Source organism: Castanea sativa, chromosome 12 (genome assembly GCF_040712315.1).
Source record: "Castanea sativa cultivar Marrone di Chiusa Pesio chromosome 12, ASM4071231v1".
Lineage (NCBI taxonomy): Eukaryota > Viridiplantae > Streptophyta > Magnoliopsida > Fagales > Fagaceae > Castanea > Castanea sativa.
Window position 1 is genome coordinate 40,204,730 of NC_134024.1, and position 9,013 is coordinate 40,213,742.

Consider the following 9,013-nt stretch of genomic DNA (forward strand, 5'->3'; position numbering starts at 1 on the left):
TGCTACTCGAGGAAGACCGCAAACATTGGCATGTACGATGCCATGTTTACGGCAGGACTAAGGCTGCCACTGACGACATTGCACCATCAATTAGCCAATTTTCTTAGATTATCCATCAGCCAGGTTGCTCCCAATGCTTGGAGGATATTCATTGGAGCTGAGATCCTATGGGGTCGTCTTAGTGGTAGGAACCGTCAACTTTCGCTGGACGAGTTCTTTTGGTGCTATAAACCCCAGCAAATCATCTCGTCTCAAGGGATACACCACTTTGTTGCGCGGAAGAAGAAACCTAGGCTTGTGTCGGATATGCCTGATTCCAACAGGACTTGGAAGGGCAGATATTTCTTTGTCCAAGGGACGGATTGGGTATGCCGTCTAAAGGAGTAGGTTACAATGCCTCATAGCTTCGACAATACTTAAGGTATTGTCAAAGACTCAAGTTTAGTACCGTCAGTTTTCCCTTTTTACTTCTTTCTCTGTTTATTTGTTAAGTATTTAACGTCGTCATTCTTCTTTTTCAGCTAGTGTTCGTCCACGCATAACTGACAAGCAGGAGGCTTTTATACATTGGGTTCTTGAGATTCCTTTTGAGGAATGGAAATGCAGGGACCTGATCACTCTTGATACTCTGCCCGCCTATTGTAGTGGTCCAGAGCCGACGCCTCAACACGTAGGTTGAATAGTTACTCCCGTCGGCGTAAGTTCTTCATCTTTTACTTATTTCTTTTCGTCGTTTCCTTGTCGTCTGTGTTTAACTCCCATCCTTTGTCCTTTACAGAAATGAAGGCAACCAGAATGAAGGCATCGGTAAAGGCGTCTGCTGCAGCGTGTAAGAAGGAGGAAAAGAAGGAGAAGGGGAAGGAAGGAGCGTCCTCGTCGGCCCCTAAATTCATCGTGAAGGGGGCGCCTAAAAGGGAAGCTGATGGGAAGGACGACCGTCCTTTTAAGAAAGTATCAGTCACCCCTGGGGAAAAGTAGCCCAAGAAGCCATCTCTTCCCAAGCCAAGCCATGGAACTGGCAAAGGCTTAACGACGGCGTCTAGCGCCGTCACCTAAGGAACTCGTCATCTTCTTACCCACAAAGGATACGCCATCGAGATGGTTGATTCAATCATCAGGAAGACAGACGTGGATCCTTGTGTCGAGCAGGAGACGGAGGACCTGGGACGTCGGGTCTTTTTTACCTCTCCAAGGTATGTTCTTCTCCTAGACAATTTTACTTTATTTTTTATTCGTCAGCTGACGGTTGTGTTCCATTTTCAGGCACTGGTGCGCATGAAGGTGCTCCAAGATAGGTGCACTGCTAAGGAAGGGGTAATTAGTCGTCTCAAGGAGCGTAATGAGACCTTGACCAACGAATAGGATCAATACAAGGATGCCCTCTGCACTCTCAACAAGAAGGTGACGGAGTTGAACGAGAAGTTGAAAGAGGAGACCTGTCAGCGGGAAAAGGAGCAAGAGGCTAGGGCGACCTTGGATAAGGAGCTGACAGCTCTCTGAGGGTAGGTAGAGACGGCCAGGGCTGATGCCGTTACAGAATTCAAGGCTTCACAGCCTTTTATTGACGCTTGTGCTATCTACTATGGTGATGGGTTTGAAGATTGCCTAAAGCAGGTCAAGTCTGTCTACCCACACTTGGATCTATCCAAGGTCACCATGGACGATCCCCTACTATCAACCCCTCCTGGTGACACCATCTTTGAGGAGATCGACGACTCCACCGAGTCAGAGTAGGATCCAAAAAATGATGGTGCTGTTCTTGCTCAACCTGCTATAGAGAAGCCTGTCACTCCTTTGATCCCGTCCACTAAAGCTCCTCAAGATGCTGAAAACCCTACTCAGGATGCCTAGGATCCTCCTTCCAAAGACGACGAGAACCCTCCAGTTCAAGACGTCTAGGACCCCTTAGTTTAGCTTTTTATTTTTTAATGATAATTTGTTATGTATTTCGTCCAATTTTCAGACAATATTAAGTGCCCTTCTGTTTTTGGGCCTTGCTTGTAAATACTTTATTTATGGCACATTGTTATTATTTTATATCCATCACTTTTAGCATAATTTTTCCATATGTTCTTTATTCTAAGATATGCATATGTCCATCTAGTTCTGTGTACACATATCAGGATGTACTTGTCTCCCAAACGACTTTGTGGATATCTAGGGTGAATCTGTTTGCTTTTGTGGACATGTTCACCTTTAGGCATGACATTGAAATAGTTCTATTTGAAGACCTAACAATGAAGCCGTCCACTTGTGGACTTCATAATAATTAACCTCGTCCACTTGTGGATTTTATAAGTTCGCCCACTTGTGGACTTGATAATTTTAAGGCATCCTTATGGGATGAACTCGTCTACTTTGTGGACTTTGTAATAAACTCGTCCACTTGTGGACTTAATAATGAACTAGTCCACTTGTGGACTAAAATAATTTCAAGGCATCCTTATGGGATGAACTCGTCCACTTTGTGGACTTAATAATGAACTTGTCCACTTGTGGACTTAATAATGAACTCGTCCGCCTATGGACTTTGTAATAAACTCGTCTACTTATGGACTTAATAATGAACTTGTCCACTTATGGACTTAATAATGAACTCGTCCACTTGTGGACTTTAAATAATTTTAAGGCATCCTTATGGGATGAACTCGTCCACTTTGTGGACTTATTAATGAACTCGTCCATTTGTGGACTTAATTAATTTTAAGGCATCCTTATGAGATGAACTCGTCCACTTGTGGACTTATAGAAAAGTAGTTTTGTAGAGACAAATACACAGAGGTTATATTTAAATAACTCCTCTTATTATGATAAATGCATGCCTAAGTAAAAAATTGTTCTTAAAAAGGACAAAAGCCTGCCCTTTGGGCGTAGAAAGTATTATAGGTAAAAATTAACTAAAAGAAAATAGACTAGAAATGAGGAGTGTCACTCTTTATACTGTCATCTACTATTAGTATTTCTTGAGTGGTGTAACTTCTGCCCGTCTAATGTCCCAAGGTTGGAGGTGTCTTTCTTCTGCCATGACATAACTTTGTAGGGTCCTTCCTAGTTGGGTCCGAGCTTTCCCTAGGAGGGATCTTTCATGGCGCCCGTTACCTTCCTTAAGATGAGATCCCTAACTTGGAAGTCTCTATGTCTGACTCTAGAGCTGTAGTATTTGACCGTGAGGTCCTGGTATCGTGCTAGTCTTTGTTCAGCTGCCTCCCTTACTTCATCCATTAAATCAAGCTATAGACGCATGCCTTCGTTGTTCCTTCTTTCACCATAGTTTTCCACCCTGTAGCTTGTGAGTCTGACCTCAGCTGGGATAATTGCCTCACTTCCGTATGCTAGTCAAAACGGCATCTCTCCTGTAGGTGTTCTGGCTGTTGTCCTGTATGCCCATAGTACGCTTAGCAACTCTTCTGGCCATATACCCTTTACCCTCTTGAGCCAAGTCTTGATGATTTTATGCAAAGATCGGTTCATGTCCTCAACTTGTCCGTTGGCTTGAGGGTGGGTGGGGGAGGAGTAGTGGTTTTTGATTCCCAATTGTGAGCAAAAGTCCCTGAAAGAGTCGTTGTCAAACTGATTCCTGTTATCTGAGACCAAGACTCTAGGGATCTCGTATCTGCAAACAATGTTCCTCCAGATAAAGCCTCGCATGTTCTTCTCTATGATGGTGGCCAGGGCTTCAACTTCTACCCATTTGGTGAAGTAGTTTATGCCGACTATTAGGAACTTTAGCTGTCTCATTGCTATTGGGAATGAGCCCATGATGTCCAATCCCCATTAAGCGAAAGGCCATGGGGCCATCATTGGGGTGAGCTCTTCTATCAGCTACCTAATGATGTTGCTGAACCTTTGACATTTATTGCAGGCTTTGACATATGTCTGAGCATCCTTCTGCATAGTAGGCTAGTAGTATCTCACTCGAATAAATTTGTGTACTAACGACCACGATCCTAAATGATTTGTGATGACCTAGGAGTCACAATGAATAACCACACTTGTGGCCCCTACTGCTTTCGCGAGATCTAGTCCTACTACTAGAGCTTCATACTTCGCTTAATTGTTGCTCGTAGGGAAGTCGAGACGTACCATGCATTCAATATCATCCCCTTCTGGAGAACGAAGTACAATACCCACTCCGCCAGCTTGTTTGTTAGATGATCCGTCCATATGGATACTCCATTGAGGATACTATTTTGCCCCCTGGCCTTCCATGTTAGTGAACTCCGCAATGAAGTCAGTGACCACATGTCCCTTAATGGTAGCACACGGGCGGTACTATATGTCAAATTCACTCAACTCTAATGTCCATAGTGCCATTCGTCCGGCGGCTTCAGGACTGCTCATTGCTCGTCGTAGAGGCTTGTCAGCTAGGATGACCACTGTGTGGGCCTGGAAGTATAGCTTGAGCTAGTAGGCTATTGTAACCAAAGCAAAGGTGAGCTTCTCCATCGGTGGGTACCTCTCCTCTACACCATGGAGTGCCTGGTCAGTGTAATACACGGGCTTTGCACCTTGTCTTCTTCTCTGACTAAGGCCGCACTAACAGCAGCTGGGGATACAGCTAAGTAGAGGAACAGTTCTTCCCCTAGTTTGGAGGGACTCAACAACGGTGGGGAAGAGAGGTAGGCTTTAAAATCCTCGAATGCCTGTTGACACTTAACCATCCACTCAAAAGATTTCTTTAGCGTGTGGAAGAAAGGTAGACACTTATTCTTTGCCCTTGACACGAACCTATTTAACGTGGCTACCTTGCAGTTGAGACTTTGTACTTCTTTCAAGTTCTTTGGGGGTGCCATCTCTATTATGGCCCGGATCTTGTCTGGGTTGATTTCGATACTTCTTTGAGACACCATGAACCCTAGGAACTTCCCAACTATCACCCTTAATACACACTTGCTCGGATTGAGCTTCATGTTGTAAGAGCAAAGGGTGTCGAAGGTCTTCCTGAGATCATCTAAATGATCGTCCTCCCTTCAACTTTTTATCAGCATGTTGTCAACATAGACTTGGACATTTATTCTAATCTGATGTGTGAACATCTTGTTCATGAGCCTTTGATATGTCGCGCTCGCATTTTTTAGGCCGAACGGCATCACTTTGTAGCAGAAGAGGCCTTGGTTGGTGACGAACGAAGTCTTCTCCTGATCCACTTCGTCCATTTTGATCAAGTTGTAGCTAGAAAAAGCATCCATGAAACTTAGTAACTAATGTTGAACCGTAGAGTCTATTAGGACGTCAACTCGTGAAAGGAGGTAGCTATCTTTGGGGAATGCTTTGTTTAGGCCTGTAAAGTCCACGCACATCCTCCACTTCTCGTTGGCTTTCTTGACCATTACCATATTCGCCAGCCAGTCGGAGTAGTAAACTTCTCTGATGAAGTCTGCCTCTTACAACTTGCGGACTTCTTCCGCTATAGCTCAATCTCATTCTTGGGCGAACACCTGCTTCTTCTGATGGATAGGTGGAAAGATAGGCGACACATTCAACTTGTGCATCATAACTGAAGGGTCGATCTCGGGCATGTCTTCATGGCTCCAAGGAAATACATCCTGGTTCTCTTTAAGTGAAGTCGTGAGTGCTTGGCGAACCAGCGGGCTCTGCTACCTTCCACTGCTCTTCTATGTTCATTGTCTGTAGATGATCGTCCATCTCTAACATTGTTATATAGCACTCGCATGCAGCCACTTGGTCTCCACGTACTTCTTCTACTCCATACTAGGTGGGGAATTTGATCATCAACTGGTAGGTTGAAGTTACGGCCTTCCACAAGTTAAGGGTAGGTTATCGTAGGATGGCATTGTAGGCGGATAAGTAGTCGACAACAAGGAACGTGACATCCTTAGTGATCTGCTGAGGATAATCACCAACCGTTAAGGGTAACGTGACTGGGTTGAGGGGGAATACTTTTGTCCCTCCAAACCCAATGAGTGGGGCATTGGTTGGAAACAACCATTCTCTATCAATCCTCATTTGCTAGAATGCCAGGTAGTAAAGGATGTTAGTTGTCAACCAGGACTTGGTGTATATTGTAGTCTCCTACTTCTACCCTTTTGCTAACGATGAGTACATCATCATGCGGATGGTGGAGGCGTCGAGCATCTTCCTCTGAGAATTCAATGATAGGGTTGTCGATCTACGCCATCTTTGGTACAAAGCCCATCAGTTGGATATTCTAGACCATCTTGAGGTAACTCTTACGGGCCTTTTTTGACAAGTCAAAGGCCGCTATGCCTCCCACAATCATTCTTATGTCTCCTACAGGTTGCTTGGGACACTTGTTCTCGTGACGGGTAACCTGCTCTTGTGGTGAGTCTGTTCTTTCCTTGCGGTGAGTCTGTTCATGGCCGTGATCACGGTGAAAGCGACAGTACTTATCTCTGGACCTCTTATTGGGATCTTCCTTTAGCTTGCCAGGAAATTTTAGGGCTTATTCGTCCTTGATTTGCATCAAGACTTGGTCGATCGAGGTTGTTAACGGGGTGAAGCTTGTGAACCTCCCTGTGGGGGGTTTGGAGCGCCTACCCTCCAGTTGGTCTCCAGTCCTTGTTGTCTTTCGTTCCCTGTCCTGCCGTGCCTCCTCATGTCTTTCCCTTTTCTTGGGCTTCTCTTCTCGGGCTAGCAGCGCATCTTCCATGTTCATGTACTTGGTTACCCTATAGAGTACATCCGACATAGACTTTGGGTCATTTTTGTATAAGGAAAATAGAAACTTACCCTTCCATAACCCATTCGTGAATACAACCACGAGTATCTTGTCGTTAACTTCATCGATCGAGAGGGCCTCTTTGTTAAAGCAGGTTATGTAAGACCTCAGCGTCTCATCCTCCTTATGGGGCTTTTCAGCGTAGTGTGGAAGACCTTGCATATGATCTCGTCCCCTACTCCCTGTAGGTGCATCAAGGTCTTGAAAGACTCTAGGCGATCTAGGGGATCCTTAGCTCCGTCGTAGGTCTCCACCTAGGGCATACGAAACTTTGGTGGAAGGGGGAACGAAGTGACAGAGGTAATGAATGGTGAATTAGTTTAATGGACCAACTCGTCGAGGTCGCTTGACACCAATCCTCTGAGGGCGTTCATCATGAAATCCATCCGTTCCTTCATCATCTACATCTCCGTGACCATGTGTGGTAGAGCCGTTTTCGCGGCGGATGGACTACTTCTGTCCTGTCACTCTTGTTTGCTTGAGGCATTGCTGCCCTCCGACCTTTCTTGGTCCCTTCTCTCAACACTTGTATCTTCTTGGTCCTCCTCCTGAGTGTTAAGCCCTGCGTTCTTTTGGCGCAGTTGCTCCTCTAGGTCATGGTTTTGCTTGGTGAGACGTTTTACGGCCGCAGCGAGAGTCCGAACCTGTCTTTCAAGGGTGATGGTACGTGGTTCGTCACCTTGATTATTGATGGTGGTCGCCATCGAGTGAGTAAGTACCATGCAACTCTTTGTTAGGAAAGCGATAGTATGGCTTACAAACGAAAGTGATTTCCCATCGACGGCGCCGACTAATGATGTCAAAAATCGTCATTAAGTCACACAGTCCTCACGTGCTCGAGACAACACCTGTGAAACAAAAACAAAGAAGACCTTGTAGAGAGTACCGGTATGGAACCGGCCAAATACCCTCTGAATGTCAAGTTAGAGAACTTTCACAACTCTAGAGTGCCAGGGTTGAGGGAAATTATGCGTACCTTGGTTTATGAGGGTTTTGGGGTTTTTATAGTAGTATAGGTTTGACATCCGTTCCTTGGTATAAAGGACCTTTCCTTGTAGGGAAGATCTTCATTAATACGCGTATTTTGCAAGATCCTTTCCTTGTAAGAATTCCCTTAATTTAGGTTAGTCGTGGAGCACAAGATGTTTCCTTATATACTCATGCGTGGAGGCCAAGCAAGGCCATGTTAGACCCGTTAAAGGTTTACTTATCCCCTTCAGCTTCCTTCCGTCAGCTTTTTGTCTCATCTATGCATTCTGGTCGTCCCATTCATGTTTCATTGATCTCGAGGTGCAGCCGTTGGCCTTAAGGTGAAGCCGTCAGCTTTATGATATTGTTGTTTATGTTGATGAATGCATAAGCAAGGTCGACGGGTTTATTAGGACCATTAACTTTGCCTTATGTGAACGACTTCGTCAAACTTTGCCTTACGTGAAAATAAAATTAATTCCTTAATCTTTCTTGTAAAATAGTCACCCTTTTTAGAAATTTCATTGTTTATTTTATATTATTTTAATAATTAAACATAATTTTTTAAAAATTTATTTACAAAAATTAGCTTGTATACATTATATTTTTGGCGTAAATGCACTTTCAGTCCCTACATTTCGCACTTTTTTTATTTTGATCCCTACATTTTATTTTTACCACTTTTAATCTTTAAACCAATTAACGCCTGACATTTAGGTCATTTCCATCACCCAACTAACAGCAAAAGCTGATGTGGCTGTGAAATAAAAAAATAATATAATCACACAGAATATAATGCCACGTCAGCATAAAAATTTAAAAAATTAATTTATTAATTTTAACTAAATAAAAAAAAGAATTAAAACCCAAAAACCACTAAAATTAAGATCTAAAAAGTATCTTGAACAAGTTAAAAAAAAAAAAAAAACAAAATATTCGAAATATTCGAAAAAACATGTTTTTTCCCCAATCTTTGGTTAAAAACATGTTCAGACTATCTCTTTCTTCCAATTCCATTTCTAGTTCCAATTCCTAACTAAAACCAAACAAATCCTTATAAACCAAATTCTCTTCTCCACTTATAAAAAAAAAAAAAAAACTCTTCTCCTCTCTTTGGGCTATTCCATAGTTCCCATCAAATCTCTCCAAACCTTATCTCTACCTCTCAATCTCGCTCTCTCAACAAGGGTGATGACAACAGCGAAGGCGACGGTAAAGACTTGAAGACTGAAGGTGACAGCAGCGGCGGCTTGAAGATTGGTTGTTTTGGGTTTTGCTCGCATGGGTTTTGGATATAGATCGATGCTTCTGTGCTTGTATTGAGTTTTTCTGGGTTTTGAACCA